Source organism: Schistocerca americana, chromosome 6 (genome assembly GCF_021461395.2).
Source record: "Schistocerca americana isolate TAMUIC-IGC-003095 chromosome 6, iqSchAmer2.1, whole genome shotgun sequence".
NCBI classification, from domain to species: domain Eukaryota; kingdom Metazoa; phylum Arthropoda; class Insecta; order Orthoptera; family Acrididae; genus Schistocerca; species Schistocerca americana.
Genome location: NC_060124.1, coordinates 432,169,151 through 432,185,177, shown reverse-complemented (window position 1 = coordinate 432,185,177; position 16,027 = coordinate 432,169,151).

Genomic DNA, 16,027 nt, shown 5'->3' with positions numbered 1-16,027 from the left:
CGTTGGAAAAGAATCAAAGCGCCAAGCGCTAATAGAAACCATTGAATCTCAAATCGTTTTAGGTTAAGCTGGCTAAGCCGGAAATATGTTCAGCCAAAATTTTGCAAAGGACCTAACCGTCTTCAGAAAGGATAGATTAAACGCAGTTGGTGGTGGAGTGTTTATTCCTATCAGAACTAGTTTACCTTGTAGTGAAACTGATGCAGACAGTTCCTATGAGTTAAAATGGGTAGAATTAATACATGACCGAAACAAAATTAATAAAAAATGGCTCTGAGCACTAAGGGACTTAACATCTATGGTCATCAGTCCCCTAGAACTTAGAACTACTTAAACCTAACTAACCTAACGACATCACACAACACCCAGTCATCACGAGGCAGAGAAAATCTCTGACCCCGCCGGGAATCGAACCCGGGAACCCGGCCGTAGGAAGCGAGAACGCTACCGCACGACCACGAGCTGCGGACAACAAAATTAATAGTTGGTTCCTTTTACCGACCCCCGACTCAGATGATACAGTTGCTGAACAGCTCAAAGAAAACTTCCAAATAGATATTTCACTCATATAATTATAGTTGGTGCTGGCTTCAATCTACCCCCGACATGTGCGCAGAAATACGTGAAAAGACCATGGTAGCCACAAACCGTCGTCCGAAATCATATTGAATGCCTTCTCACAAAAATTATTTTGAACCCCTAGTTCACGATCCCATTCGAAGTGTAAATGGTTGCGAAAACATACTTGACTTCTTAGCAACAAATAATCCTGACTAGATAAGCAGCATAATGACAGATACAGGGATTAGTGACTCAGCTACACTGAATACCGTAACATCCAAAACCACTGAAAATAAACGCAAAACACATCTTTTTAAAAAAGCAGATAAAAATTCGCTTGACATCTTCCTAAGAGACAGTCTACATTCCTTCCAATCTGACTATGTATTCTTAGACCAGATGGACTTCAGTTCAGAGAAATAGTATGGACGGCAATTGAGAGATCTACAGCAGATAAATTAATAAGAGATCCCCCATAGTACACAGAAGAAGTCAGAACACTATTGCAGAAGCAACAAAAAACTATGCCAAATTTAAAAGACTGCAAAATCCCCAAGGTTGGCGAAGTTTTACAGAAGCTCGAAATAAGTGCGAACTTCAGTTCAAGATGCTTTTAATAGATTCCACAACAAAACTCTGCCTCAAAATCTGGCAGAAAACGCAAAGAGTTTGTGGCCATATGTACAGTACACTAAAGGTATGACGCTACCAATACCTTCGCTACACGATAACAGTGGTGATATTACTGATGACAGCGCCACTAAAGCACATTTACTAAACACGTTTTTCAAAATTTCTTCACAAAATAAGAGGAATTAAATATTCTAGAATTCTAATCAAGAACGACTGCCAACATGGGATCCGTAGTGTATCGAAGCAGCTCAAAACTCTTAGAAAGACAAGGCTTGCGGTCAAGTTCCTTTCAGAGTATGCTAATACAGTAGCTCCATGCTTAGCAATCATGTACAACCGCTCTCTTGTAAGAAGATCCGTATCCAGAGATTGGAAAGTTGCACACATCACAGAAATACCCAAGAAAGGAAATAGGACTAATCCGCTGAATTAGAGGCCCATATCATGAACGTTGATTTGCAGTAGGATTTTGGAACACGTATTGTGCTCGCACATTATTAATCACCCTGAAGAAAACGATTTATTGACAAATAGCCAACACGGATTTAGTAAATATCGTACTTGTGAAGCAGAAACAGCTCTTTATTGTCAGGAAATAATGAGTGCTTTCGACAGAGGACGTCACATTGATTCCATATTTTTAGATTTCCAGAAGGCTTATGACAACTTTTCTCACAAGAGACTGCTAATTAATTTGCGTGTCTATGGAGTGTTGTCTCAGTTGTGTGACTGGATTCGTGATTTCCTTTCATAAAGGTCACAGACTGACGAAACTGACGAAACGTTGTCGAGTAAAACAGAAGTAATATCCAGCGCTCCCCAAGGAACTGATATAGGCCCTCTGTTGTTCCTGACCTACATAAACGATTCAGGAGACAACCTGAGCAGTCCTCTTAGATTGTTTGCAGATGATGCTGTCATTTACCTTCATGTAGTGTCATCAGATTATCAAAAGGAGCTGCAAAATGATTTAGACAAGAAATCTGTATGGTGCAAACAGTTCCAGTTGACTCTAAATCATCAAAACAGTGAAGTAATCCTCATGAACACTAAAAGTAACCCACTAACTTTCAGATAAACGATAAATCATACAAATCTAAAGCCTGTAAACTCTGCTAAAAACCTAGAAATTGCAATTACGAATAAGTTAAAGTGGAAGGATCACATAGATAATATTGTTGTATAGCAAACCAAAGACTGCGATTAATTGGCAGAACACATAGAAAATGTAACAGGTTTAGTAAAGAGGTTGCTCACACTGCACTTGTCCACGCTCTTCTGGAGTATTGCTGTGCGGTCTGAGATCTGCATCAGATAGGATCGACGGCGGACACCAAAAAAGTTCAAAGAAGGGCAGCTCGTTTTGTACTATCGCGAAATAGGGGGGGGGGGGGGGAGTGCCACGGATATGATACAGGGACTGGGGTGGCAGTCATTAAAACAAAGGCGTCCTTCAGTGGGTTCGGACCTTGTCATAAATTTCAATGACCAATTTTCTCCTCAGGATGTGGAAATATTTTATTGGCCCCCACATACATAGGGAGAAATAATCATCATAATAAAATAAGAGAAATTAGAGCTCGCACGAAAAAAATTTAAGTGTTCGTTTTTCCCGTGTGCTGTTCGGAAGTGGAACGGTAGAGGCACTTACTCGTGAATTTTTGGATTGCAGAGTACTAATGGAGATGTAGATGTAGATTTCTCCCTTCCAGAGAAGGTAGTAATGTTCGACGCTGAGGCCTAGAGCGAAGTCGACGTTGTTGCTCACGCAAAAAGCGAACCCGAAGATTTATATCGGTACTGGGCAGCCCACTCTATTACAGTAATGTTATTGCCCACAAACATTGTGTCACCGATGCTCCTTTATGAAAGCGTGCACTCTCATGTTTATGCAACCATCGTCTCTGTACTGCTTCCCTTCTGTACACGGTACACAATTCTGCAGAATGTTCACGTTCTTCCGTATTCAGCGTTTTCTTAAGGGCATGTTCCTGTCTTACTTTACACCATCTCAAGCGACACTAAGCGTTGACGACAGATGTATGGCTTATGAGGAGGCGATCGACCGTTGTACCCTATTATTTTTAACTCCCCACTCACACTCATTGGCTACCTGGGCTGTTGGTAGCACTACTGAACTCGCCAATCATTCATTCCTCTCATTTCACGCAATTTTTCACAACCACTCTCCGCCTTGCTCGACGATCCCAGTCCGTCAGTACATGGGGTCGGCATAGCTGTGACTGTTCCTTCGCGTTTGCACTTGACAGTCACATAATCAAAAGTAAACTTGGGCAGTTTTATGATTGTTGACATATCTCTGCTGGATCTGTTACTTAGGTGACATCGAATGACTGCTTAACGTTTGAAGTCACAGCTCTTCTGAGTGACCGTTTCTGCTTCTCTGATGACAACACAATATGCCCCGCCTCCCTTTTAAAGGCGGGTCCACCTTTCGTGATATTTCCTGATCAGTTCCGCTTTACACGGATGTCCGGATACTTTTGACGAAATAATGTATGATGATACAAGAGCAGACTGGCTGTACGAGGGCGGAGGACCCCGTCGATGAAGCTGCAAATCACCATTAAGTATGGCACTGATCTATTACAGAGCGATGGAAGAAACTAGTACAGCATTTATCTTCCTGTTTTTCTCCTAACTGTTAATATGATAGGAGGACAGATTGCCGTAGTAGAAAAGTAACTGATATCGATATGAGTTTGGTAAGTCTTTTAAGCGTATCAAATACAATTTGCAATGGAACACAGTTGTATAATTTGCCTACGCAGCTGTACGAAAAACAGGTACAAAAAGTTTCATGTGTTAGAGAGAGGAAAGATGTTAGAGAGAGAAAAGAGCTTGGTCGAACGACAGAAATCGCAAAGGGTTGAAACAATGACGCTGTATGTTCCCAGCACTCTTCAAGACCTATGTGTCCAAGTGGAGAGGCAAATGACATTGCTTATGAATGCCTGTTGGATGTAGGACTTTTTATAGCGTACATTTTGCCAGGGATCAGATGACACTAACAGCAGATAAAGGTTATGTACATCATATGCTAAGCAAACTGAAAGAAGAATGTGAGACCTGGAAACAAACAAGACACGAGACGGTTTAGTTGGACGCAATGGGAATGACTTTGGAGGTTGTTCAAGAAATGATAAGATACTCATAGTAAATAACATAAATACTGAAAAGTCTCGTAGATATAACTGCAGGAAAAAACGGCTTACTTGATTTTGGCACGTTATGAGAATACTTTTCGGCAAACGGTCCAGAAGAAAACTAAATGTAAGATGTAGCATATAGGTACAGTACATAATGATATGTGAACTTAAATAATAAACTATGGTTAGATACAAATGGTTCAAAAGGCTCTAAGCACTGTGGGACTTAACATCTGAGGTCATTAGTCCCCTAGACTTAGAACCATTTAAACCTAAATAACGTAAGGACATCACACATAACCATGCCCGAGGCAGGATTCGAACCTGCGACCGGAGCAGGAGTGCGGTTCCGGGCCGAAGCGCCTAGAACCGCTCGGCCACAACGGCTGGCTATGGTTAGATACCTAACATTTTAAGTCTTAGTTATATTTACCAAGGTACTTTGTTAATGTCCTTAACTCAAAGAATTTGGCGCTATTTCACTCCATTCGGAGGAAGAAAAAAAAGGCGGCATTGTAGGAACTCGAAATGGAGCTCAAAAATCTATGGAACACCAAAGGCTATAAACGGAGGATAGAGAAAATGGGCAGGATTGGCTACTGAAAGACAAAGGCAACGCTGATGACAATGCTGACAGTCACGAGGAAATACACCGTGTAAGACAGTGTCATAGGCACGATTCCTTGTGATTGACGCACAATCGTCTATATGGCCACTCTGCGTAAGTTGTATTCAGTTTACCTTCCCACGAAGGCAATATTCAGAGACTGGAGACAATCTGCGTTGGCTACATTAAGAGGTATGTTCTGTAGAGATGTAAATCGTGATAGGAACTACGAGAGACAGGAATTTGTAGTCCAAAATCATGATGGATTATCCAGCTCCGAATTGTTATTTTGTTGTTGTCGTTTTTGTAATCGTCAGTCCGTATACTGTAAATCCTAGTCCGTCCTATACAATTCGCTTTATCTCCATAACTACTACAACCTACATCCTTTTGATCCTGCTTGCTGTAGTAAAGTCTAAGTGTCCCAACACTTCTCTCCGTTCCCAGACTGACTGTACGTTGATGCCTCAAGATGTGCCGTATCAACTGATTCATTTATATAGTCAAGTTGTGGCATGAACCTCGAGCCTCCCAATTTTATACAGTACATCTTCATTAATTCTTAGGTCTACCCATCTGATTTTCTGTGACACCACATTTCTAAGGCCGCTATTGACCTCTCGTATGAATTGCTTATCGTCCACGTTTTACTTATGTAAAAGGTCACAATGCTTTCAAATATCTTTAGAAAAGACGCCCTAATGTTTAAATTTATATTCGACTTTAACCAGTTTCTTATTTCCAGAAATTCCCTTCTTGCTGTCGCCAGGTTGCGTTTTATATCCTCCCTACTTCGGTCATCGTCACTTATTTTCATGCCCAAGTAACGTAATTCGTCTACTGCTTATAGAGTCCATATATGGCACTATTGCACAGACACTCTTCAAGAAAGAGCTCCTAACACTTAAAATTATATCTGATGTTTACTGATATTTTCAAATATGTAAATTAGCGTTGACCTGAATCCCGACACCGACCTATTTAATGTGTTTAATCACCGTAGCTATGTCTGACAGAGCAGTGGATAGGTTGCTCACTGACAAGGGAAAGACCTCAGAAACGGCCACCGATTCGACTACTGTTTGCCGGCCGATGGTGGCCGAGCGGTTCTAGGCGCTTCAGTCTGGAACCGCGCGACCGCTACGGTCGCAGGTTCGAATCCTGCCATGGGCATGGATGTGTGTGATGTCTTTAGGTTAGTTAGGTTTCAGTAGTTCTAAGTTCTAGGGTACTGATGAGCTGAGATGTTAAGTCCCATAGTGCTCAGAGCCATTTAAACCATTTTTTTCGACTACTGTTTGGCAGCTCGCTGGTGTACAACCTAAAATGTAAAATTCTAAGGAATTTTGGCCCAACACCCCTCCGGTTGTGAGAAAACCACCCCTCAAGTTCATGACGTGCGGTCAACATAGAACTGACTGGATCGATAGGTACCTTAAAACTGAGAAGTTTTTTCATCGTAGATGGGGCCTGCAAACGCATATTTTCTTACAAATCGAGGAGAGATACTGTTAAGACAACCGCTTATTCATAAGGTAAACGTTGCTCAACGAAAGCGCCACTGGTGTAGTAACCAAGGTATCTCACTGTGTTAGATTCCCAAATGGACTATGTAGGTCTTTTTCTTTCTTTTTTTTTAATTTCATTTGTATTTTTTCCTTGCCACATTTGATAGGAACAGAAGACTAACTAAGGTAACCAATGAGGAATCATGACAAGGTGGGCAAATAAATGTCTCAAATACCCTGGTTAGTAAGCAATAAAAATTTTTATACTGCTTGCCCTAGAAAGGCTCTTTCACTCATTCTGCTACTTGCCCTCAATTTCCTTCGAAGCAAATATGCTCGCGGCACCAACAACATCTAATGAATACAATCTTAGAGCAACTACATAGTTCGCTCTGAAGATTTGGCGGAAAACCGAATTGGTTTACATTTAGAAATACATGAAAAAATGACGCACCACTAAGATGTTATGCGAACTGGACGGAAATCGGTAGATGTGACGTACATTCACAGGCAAATAAATGATTTAAATTTCAGAAAAATAGGATGATTCGCACAAGAAAAAGAGCTTCACAAAATGAGCAACTGAGTAACGCGTCGGTCCACCCCTACCCCTTACGCAAGCAATTATTTGGCTTGGCAGTAAATGATAGAGTTGCTGGGTGCCCTCCTGAGAGATATCGTGCCAAATTCTGTCCAACTAGCGGATTAGATTGCCAAAATCCCAAGCTGGTTGGAGGGTCCTCCCCTCAATGCTCCAAACTTTCTCAATTGGGGAGAGATCCGCTGTCCTTGCCAGGCAAGGTGCCATTTGGTAAGCACGTAGACAAGCAACAGAAATTCCCGCCGTTTGCGCGCGGCCATTATCTTGCTGAAACGTAGAATATGGTCGACGTAGCGCTGCACTGTAATGGTGCTGCGGATAACAGTCAAAGGGGTCCCGGTAAGAAAATAAATGGCACCCTCGACCATCACTTCTGGTTGTTGAGCCGTGTGGCGGGTGATAGACGGGTTGGTATCCCACTACTGTCCAGAGCGTCTCCACGCACGTCTTCGCTGGTCGTCGGGGCTCCTTCGGAGCAGGACTCATCAATGACGGCAATTCTACTGCCGTCAATGATTGGTATCTGAAGCCACGACCGCTTGAAAAGCATTTTATTGGATGACCGGTTTCGACATTCCTATGCTGTTACTATCGGATTTTATGTATTTGAATTTTTACAACATATTATCGATCAGTGTTACAAATCGTTTCACACTACATATGTACATCACACTAACATGAAGGTCACTAGGGTGTACATATGAAGGGCTTATTTCAATAGTGGTACAAGTCTATTTTTGTTCATTCTGAGATGTTGTCATTGTTGTTGATATGGTCTTCAGTCCTGAGACTGGTTTGATGCAGCTCTCTATGCTACTCTATCCTGTGCAAGCTTCCTCATCTCCCAGTACCTACTGCAACCTACATCCTTCTGAATCTGCTTAGTGTATTCATCTCTTGGTCTCCCTCTACGATTTTTACCCTCCACGCTGCCCTCCAATACTAAATTGGTGACCCCTTGATGCCTCAGAGCATGTCCTACCAACCGATCCCTTCTTCTGGTCAAGCTGTGCCACAAACTTCTCTTCTCCCCAATCCTATTCAATACTTCCTCATTAGTTATGTGATCTACCCATCTAATCTTCAGCATTCTTCTGTAGCAAAACATTTCGAAAGCTTCCATTCTCTTCTCGTCCAAACTATTTATCGTCCATGTTTCACTTCCATTCATGGCTACACTCCATACAAATACTTTCAGAAATGACTTCCTGACACTTAAATCTATACTCGATGTTAACAAATTTCTCTTCTTCAGAAACGCTTTCCTTGCCATTGCCAGTCTACATTTTATATCCTCTCTACTTCGACCATCATCAGTTATTTTGCTCCCAAAATAGCAAAATTCCTTTACTACTTTAGTGTCTCATTTCCTAATCTAATTCCGTCAGCATCACCCGACTTAATTCGACTACATTTCATTATCCTCGTTTTGCTTTTGTTGGTGTTCATCTTATATCCTCCTTTCAAGACGCTATCCATTCCATTCAACTGCTCTTCCTAGTCCTTTGCTGTCTCTGACAGAATTACAATGTCATCGGCGAACCTCAAAGTTTTTATTTCTTCTCCATGGATTTTAATACCTACTCCGAATTTTTCTTTTGTTTCCTTTACTGCTTGCTCAATACACAGATTGAATAACATCGGGGAGAGGCTACAACCCTGTCTCACTCCCTTCCCAACAACTGCTTCCCTTTCATGTCCCTCGACTCTTATAACTGCCATCCTGTTTCTGTACAAATTGTAAATAGCCTTTCGCTCCCTGTATTTTACCCTTGCCACCTTTAGAATTTGAAAGAGAGTATTCCAGTCAACATTGTCAAAAGCTTTCTCTAAGTCTACAAATGCTAGAAACGTAGGTTTGCCTTTCCTTAATCTTTCTTCTAAGGTAAGTCGTAAGGTCAGTAGTGCCTCACGTGTTTCAGTATTTCTTCGGAATCCAAACTGATCTTCCCCGAGGTCGGCTTCTACTAGTTTTTCCATTCGTCTGTAAATAATTCGTGTTAGTATTTTGTAGTTGTGGCTTATTAAACTGCTTGTTCGGTAATTTTCACATCTGTCAATACCTGCTTTCTTTGGGATTGGAATTATTATATTCTTCTTGAAGTCTGAGGGTATTTCGCCTGTTTCATACATCTTGCTCACCAGATGGTAGAGTTTTGTCAGGACTGGCTCTCCCAAGGCCGTCAGTAGTTCCAATGGAATGTTGTCTACTCCGGGGGCCTTGTTTCGACTCAGGTCTTTCAGTGCTCTGTCAAAGTCTTCACGCAGTATCGTATCTCCCATTTCATGTTCATCTACATCCTCTTCCATTTCCATAATATTGTCCTCAAGTACGTCGCCCTTGTATAGACCCTCTATATACTCCTTCCACCTTTCTGCTTTCCCTTCTTTGCTTAGAACTGGGTTTCCATCTGAGCTCTTGATGTTCATACAAGTGGTTCTCTTATCTCCAAAGGTCTCTTTAAATTTCCTGTAGGCAGTATCTATCCTACCCCTAGTGAGATAAGCTTCTACATCTTTACATTTGTCCTCTAGCCATCCCTGCTTAGCCATTTTGCACTTCCTGTCGATCTCATTTTTGAGACGTTTGTATTCCTTTTTGCCTGCTTCATTTACTGCATTTTTTATATTTTCTCCTTTCATCAATTAAATTCAATATTTCTTCTGTTACCCAAGATTTCTACTAGCCCTCGTCTTTTTACCTACTTGATCCTCTGCTGCCTTCACTACTTCATCCCTCAAAGCTACCCATTCTTCTTCTACTGTATTTCTTTCCCACATTCCTGTCAATTGTTCCCTTACGCTCTCCCTGAAACTCTGTACAACCTCTGGTTCTTTCAGTTTATCCAGGTCCCATCTCCTTAAATTCCCACCTTTTTGCAGTTTCTTCAGTTTTAATCTACAGGTCATAACCAATAGATTGTGGTCAGAGTCCACATCTGCCCCTGGAAATGTCTTACAATTTAAAACCTCGCTCCTAAATCTCTGTCTTATCATTATATAATCTATCTGATACCTTTTAGTATCTCCAGGGTTCTTCCATGTATACAACCATTCTGAGATACAGGGTCCTAAAGTTAAATGAACGCTGAAAAATCTACAGTTGAGATACCACAAAAACTCAAGTATATGGCTTGTTGCAAGATATGAACCTTTCTTTCTATTTATTTGGATCATTAGTTTCAGCAGCATTATATGAAAACAAGTGGAGGCAATGGAGCTGCACCACTATTGAAATAAAGTGAACATTATATATAAACCTGTTAATGTCTCATTTTCATTAGAGTTAGGGCAATGTTTATGTTCCCTTTTTGCCCACCACACGTGGCACTGTACGCAACTACCTGTTTTTGAGAAGTGAGACACTTCTCAATATGTTTCAATAAACAGGTAACAGTTTCCTGCGAATCCCTTGATCCAGATGTTTCATCCCAAAAATGCATTTGGATTTGTCGTCAGTTAAACTATAGCAACCAAAATTACACACGTACTTGTTTCTCTTGTAGTACGATATCGATGTTGTCAATTTAGAAAATGCAAGTGCTTTTTGCAGGTCAAAGGTAAACACGAACACCTGGGAATCTGCCTCTTTACTACATGCTGTGTCTGTGGCCATTGCTGTTCTTGAGCTTCAGCCCTCCCAAGGTCAAGCTCCTTTTCATTTTGAAGCTTCCTTTTTTTCTTCTGCATTCGTAGCAGCGTCCATTTCAAAGGTCAATTTGTCAAAAAAAGAGCAAGTGTCTTTACATGGTGGTCGAAATGACAGGTTGAAGTTTTTGTTAAGGATTTTTCGATAGATGTGCTCCCCCACAATTTCTTTATTCTGAGATATGCTTTTACTTTTGAACAAATCATACATTTTGGCCACACACAGCTCAGGATTTAAAAACCTTTTGTGGGTATTATTTTCCTTGCATAATGGCTCTCGGAAACTGGAAAGCTTTTGATGTCTTCCTTTACATCATTGATCAGACTTTGCGGTACAGAAAATTTGTTCTGATGTTTGCCCCTTCCATCAAGGTGTGGTAATACTTCTTCCTAGCTTTTTCTTAAAAGCCTAGAGAGTCGTCCATTAGTAATGTCAAAAGAAAAACTTCTTGCATGCTGTTGCACAGTTTCCGTTCACATGTAATCGATATTCATAAATACAGCTTTTCTGAGAACCAGAGCCATCTCTTGGCTATCGGCGTTTAACTGAATGATACGTGCATAAACCATTCAGATAACTATTTTGCCGATTAATATCACCCATAGCCCGGAAATTGTCAAATAATGTCTTCCTCATCCTTTGAAATTTTATTGAAACATTTACATGCACACCTGCAGTCCACATTTCGAAATGTTTTTGGAGGAATTATTTTACCAGTTGCTGTGACGTATAACTCCCCAGTGTTCCTTTTCTTCTTTCGAATATGCTTTTCATATGTGTCCGTTTTCCTTGCACCCTTCTTGCTTCGAGTACGCTTCCTTCTTGTCTGCATATTTACGGCTGCACCCGTTCACACAGGCATCAGTAACAGTGTGTCCTGTTTCGTCGTTTTGTGCACTTTCATTGGAAGTTTCATCGTCATCGGTACTGGTATCTAGATAGAAAGAAACACAAGTTATGATTTATACAGAACCAGATGACTGAAAACATATGTATATGTGAAATACATTAAGATGGACACCTCATTTTCCATTGCTATTGTCAACATAACCTTCATTCTCGCAAATTCTTTTTTTGGAACAAAATGTCTATAATGCTGAGTTAGAAGTAAGTAAATTCTTTTTACCTGCAATCGTTTGAAAATCATGATCATAAATTGTATCACAGGCACTTGATAATGCTCCTGAATCCATCATCTTCGCAAGAAATAGCAACACGCTACAATGCACAAAAGCACACGGACTTGTACCAAGACTGAAATAAATTCCTGCTTACTTTCTCTAATGCGTCAGCATTGAGGTGCCCTCTGTTGGCAGCAGGACGAAGCTGCAGCTGTCCCATAATACAAATAAATTAAAAACGATTTGTGCGAGTAAGTACGTGAGGATAACTCCATTTTTTTTAAAAGTGGACTTGTACCACTATTGAAATAAACCCTTCATATGCAATGTGAAGCGACTTGTAACACTGATGGATGATATGTTGTAAGGATTCAAAACCATAAGATCTGGTAATTAAAACAGAACTCTGTCGAAACCAGTCATCCAATAAAATGCATTTTTAGCAATCGTGTATTGTGAAGTTTTTTTCAGTTACCATATATTTTAGATTAAACCCCCCCCCCCCCCCCCCCTGGATTGACCATGTCGGTAATAAGTATCCAGTCAATGGGTTTCCAAACTGAATATACCTCTGGAGACGCCTCGACTGTGGTGGAATACCAACATGATTGTCGCCCGTCGTTGCCCCGACAACCAGGAGTGATGTTCTGGGGTGACATTTCATTCCTTAGCAGGACCCCTTTGGTTGTCATCCGCAGCACCTAACAGCATATCGGTATGTCGCCGGTGTTCTACGCCCCGTTCTGTTGCCTTTCATGGCAAGCCATCCGGACCTTTCATTTCAGCAAGATAATGTCTGTGTCCTCCCCCCGTGAACCATGGACCTTGCCGTTGGTGGGGAGGCTTGCGTGTCTCAGCGATGCAGATAGCCGTACCGTAGGTGCAACCACAACGGATGGGTATCTGTTGAGAGGCCAGACAAACGTGTGGTTCCTGAAGAGGAGCAGCAGCCTTTTCAGTAGTTGCAAGGGCAACAGTCTGGATGATTGACTGATCTGGCCTTGTAACAATAACCAAAACGGCCTTGCTGTGCTGGTACTGCGAACGGCTGAAGGCAAGGAGAAACTACGGCCGTAATTTTTCCCGAGGGCATGCAGCTTTACTGTATGATTAAATGATGATGGCGTCCTCATGGGTAAAATATTCCGGAGGTAAAATAGTCCCCCATTCGGATCTCCGGGCGGGGACTACTCAAGAGGATGTCGTTATCAGGAGAAAGAAAAATGGCGTTCTACGGATCGGAGCGTGGAATGTCAGATCACTTAATCGGGCAGGTAGATTAGATTTAAAAAGGGAAATGGATAGGTTAAAGTTAGATATAGTGGGAATTAGTGAAGTTCGGTGGCAGGAGGAACAAGACTTCTGGTCAGGTGACTACAGGGTTATAAACACAAAATCAAATAGGGGTAATGCAGGAGTAGGTTTAATAATGAATAGGAAAATAGGAATGCGGGTAAGCTACTACAAACAGTATAGTGAACGCATTATTGTGGCCAGGATAGATACGAAGCCCACACCTACTACAGTAGTACAAGTTTATATGCCAACTAGCTCTGCATATGACGAAGAAATTGAAGAAATGTATGATGAAATAAAAGAAATTATTCAGATAGTGAAGGGTGACGAAAATTTAATAGTCATGGGTGACTGGAATTCGGTAGTTGGAAAAGGGGGAGAAGGAAACGTAGTAGGTGAATATGGATTGGGGCTAAGAAATGAAAGAGGAAGCCGCCTGGTAGAATTTTGCACAGAGCACAACTTAATCATAGCTAACACTTGGTTTAAGAATCATGAAAGAAGGTTGTATACATGGAAGAACCCTGGAGATACTAAAAGGTATCAGATAGATTATATAATGGTAAGACAGAGATTTAGGAACGAGGTTTTAAATTTTAAGACATTTCCAGGAGCAGATGTGGACTCTGACCACAATCTATTGGTTATGACCTGTAGATTAAAACTGAAGAAACTGCAAAAAGGTGGGAATTTAAGGAGATGGGACCTGGATAAACTGAAAGAACCAGAGGTTGTACAGAGTTTCAGGGAGAGCATAAGGGAACAATTGACAGGAATGGGGGAAAGAAATACAGTAGATAAAGAATGGGTAGCTTTGAGCGATGAAGTAGTGAAGGCAGCAGAGGATCAAGTAGGTAAAAAGACGAGGGCTAGTAGAAATCTTGGGTAACAGAAGAAATATTGAATTTAATTGATGAAAGGAGAAAATATAAAAATGCAGTAAGTGAATCAGGCAAAAAAGGAATACAAACGTCTCAAAAATGACATCGACAGGATGGGCAAAATGGCTAAGCAGGGACAGCTAGAGGACAAATATAAGGATGTAGAGGCTTATCTCACGAGGGGTAAGATATATACTGCCTACAGGAAAATTAAAGGGACCTTTGGAGATAATAGAACCACTTGTATGAACATCAAGAGCTCAGATGGAAACCCAGTTCTAAGCAAAGAAGGGAAAGCAGAAAGGTGGAAGGAGTATATAGAGGGTCTATACAAGGGCGATGTACTTGAGGACAATATTATGGAAATGGAAGAGGATGTAGATGAACATGAAATGGGAGATACGATACTGCGTGAAGACTTTGACAGAGCACTGAAAGACCTGAGTCGAAACAAGGCCCCCGGAGTAGACAACATTCCATTGGAACTACTGACGGCCTTGGGAGAGCCAGTCCTGACAAAACTCTACCATCTGGTGAGCAAGATGTATGAAACAGGCGAAATACCCTCAGACTTCAAGAAGAATATAATAATTCCAATCCCAAAGAAAGCAGGTGTTGACAGATGTGAAAATTACCGAACAAGCAGTTTAATAAGCCACAACTGCAAAATACTAACACGAATTATTTACAGATGAATGGAAAAACTAGTAGAAGCCGACCTCGGGGAAGATCAGTTTGGATTCCGAAGAAATACTGGAACACGTGAGGCACTACTGACCTTACGACTTATCTTAGAAGAAAGATTAAGGAAAGGCAAACCTACGTTTCTAGCATTTGTAGACTTAGAGAAAGCTTTTGACAATGTTGATTGGAATACTCTCTTTCAAATTCTGAAGGGGTCAAATACAGAGAGCGAAAGGCTATTTACAATTTTTACAGGAACCAGGTCGCAGTTATAAGAGTCGAGGGGCATGATAGGGAAGCAGAGGTTGGGAAGGGAGTGAGACAGATTAGGAAATGAGACACTTAAAGTAGTGAATGAGTTTTGCTATTTGGGGAGTAAAATAACTGATGATTGTCGAAGTAGAGAGGACATAAAATGTAGACTGGCAATGGCAAGGAAAGCGTTTCTGAAGAAGAGAAATTTGTTAACATCGAATATAGATTTAAGTGTTAGGAAGTTATTTCTGAAAGTATTTGTATGGAGTGTAGCCATGTATGGAAGTGAAACATGGACAATAAATAGTTTGGACAAGAAGAGTATAGAAGCTTTCGAAATGTGGTGCTACAGAAGAATGCTGAAGATTAGATGGATAGATCACATAACTAATGAGGAAGTATTGAATAGGATTGGGGAGAAGAGAAGTTTGTGGCACAACTCGACCAGAAGAAGGGATCGGTTGGTAGGACATGTTCTGAGGCATCAAGGGATCACCAGTTTAGTACTGGAGGGCAGCGTGGAGGGTAAAAATCATAGAGGGAGACCAAGAGATGAATACACTAAGCAGATTCAGAAGGATGTAGGTTGCAGCAGGTACTGGGAGATGAAACAGCTTGCACAGGATAGAGTAGCATGGAGAGCTGCATCAAACCAGTCTCAGGACTGAAGACCACAACAACAACAATGTCTGTGTGCACACCTCGCGATTTTCTCCTGCGTGTATTCCTGCCTGCTAAACCCTAGTTTGACCACCAACGTCTGTGTAGACATTTTTCTGGCTGAAAATAACTCACTTTCCTGACTAAAGCTACTTTTGACGGCTGTGTGATTCTAAATAGCCGAGCGAGAAATATATCTGTTCCCTCACGCACTAGTCGCGAAGGGCTGATGAGTGTCTTAATATGGTTCAGTATGGTCCTGATGACAGTCGTAGGACGCCGAACACCGCCAGCGGCAGTCTCGCCTCGTGGAAATCCGATTATTCCGAGTATAAAAATGTGCACCCCTACTGTTAAATCCCAACACATATTGATAGACACGTGTCCATTTTACACGAGGC